The following is a 1,444-nucleotide window of genomic DNA, read 5'->3' as shown; positions in this document are numbered from 1 at the left end:
GTTAGCCATCTCCAGTCCCTCCTTCTGTTCAGAAATGTAAAACTCTGCTGCATACACCAGTGATGGAGATGGAGGGGGGCAGGCACAGGAACAAAATAAAGGAGGTGGGGAAGTTTTTGAGGCGGTTAATTTGGGACAACAGTACTGAAGTTACAAAATCTAGAAGGATGCTCTCACTGTATCCCCGTGTCCCTGTGTCCCTGTGCTCTCTAGGATGCTCTCACTGTATACCTGTGTCCCTGTGACCCTGTATCCCTGTGTCCCTGTGTCCCTGTGCTCTCTACATCTTGCTGAAGTGTCCCAAAAGGATCACAGTGATTTCTTTATTCACTATAACATATTGAATTCAGGCACAGCCCTGGGCTAAAGACAAAAGTAAATTAAGACCTACTCTAAAGCTGGGTGGTGGTGACACATGCCTTTAATCCCACACTTAGGGGGCAGAGGCAGGCAGATCTCTGAGTTTGAGGCCAACTTGGTCTATAGATTGAGTTCCAGGACTTCCAGGCCTACCCTGTCTCAACAAAAGAAAAGAAAAGGAGAGAAAAGAAAAGAGAAGAAAAGAAAAGAAACAAAGAATAAGGAGAGTCTTTCTCTAGGCTTAGGAGTTTTGGAAACAATGGAATATTTTGAAAAGGCAATTGGACTCGTGAATCTACCTTTGAGAGCCTTTGAGAGGAAAGCTTAGAGTGCTATTGGCATATGGACTACAATACTATAGCCTGCACACATGGAGGTCAGGTAGGGAGATAATAGAATAGTCTAAAATCAGAGGACACAGAGATAACAAGATTTTATAGATGTTCCAATGGCACAATTCAGGAGCCATAGTGCTGGGATGTGAGGAGGGGAAAGATAACGAATTATGTTTAGGTCCTTAGCAGTGGTTGGGTGGCTAACAGGCAGAGGGACAGGGCAGTTTACACAGTGTAAGCTGGGGACCAGCCAGTAACTTGAGAGAAGTACCTAGAGACAAACCACAGTGGGTAACTGTCATTACCACTGTCCCAGAGAGCCAGGAGGAAAATGGTGTTAGCGAGGTCATGGAAGAGACATCACCCTGAATTCAGCTCCTGATAGTATCAGGTACACCCAACTGTGGCCCAAGGAACACGTGCATCCAAGGCTACAGATATGGCCTGAGACATTTGTGGACCACGGGGCATCACATCTAACGTCAAAAGTATGTACACCACTGAGTGAGGTAGGAAACAGTAATAGGAGAATAAATAACCTAGCCTTTTCTCAGCCTTTTTCCTGGCTACAGCCATGTTGCTCCATTAGCAACAAGACAAGAAAGTCAAATGACAAGGTGCTTACAAGACCAGAGCAGGACAGAGCAAGAAAAGGAGATGATCGTATCTGTTAAAGGTGCAAACAGAATGCCTGAGCTTCAGCCATTGGGCTGGAGTTTGATTCCCTGAGTCTGAATCCTGACTTGCTC

The 1,444-nt window shown here is 45.5% G+C and overlaps 1 protein-coding gene and 1 long non-coding RNA gene across 2 annotated transcripts in view; both read left to right on the top strand.

The window, feature by feature from the left end:
- Asic2 (acid sensing ion channel subunit 2) overlaps positions 1-1,444 on the top strand; it is a 1,069,930-nt gene that overhangs the window by 235,125 nt on the left and 833,361 nt on the right.
- Positions 1-1,444, top strand: part of LOC134480705 (uncharacterized) — an 84,911-nt gene that overhangs the window by 34,377 nt on the left and 49,090 nt on the right. The gene's annotated exons all lie outside the window — the stretch shown is intronic.

The sequence above is a fragment of the Rattus norvegicus genome, chromosome 10 (genome assembly GCF_036323735.1).
Source record: "Rattus norvegicus strain BN/NHsdMcwi chromosome 10, GRCr8, whole genome shotgun sequence".
NCBI classification, from domain to species: domain Eukaryota; kingdom Metazoa; phylum Chordata; class Mammalia; order Rodentia; family Muridae; genus Rattus; species Rattus norvegicus.
This window is presented reverse-complemented; position numbering and strand designations above follow the sequence as displayed.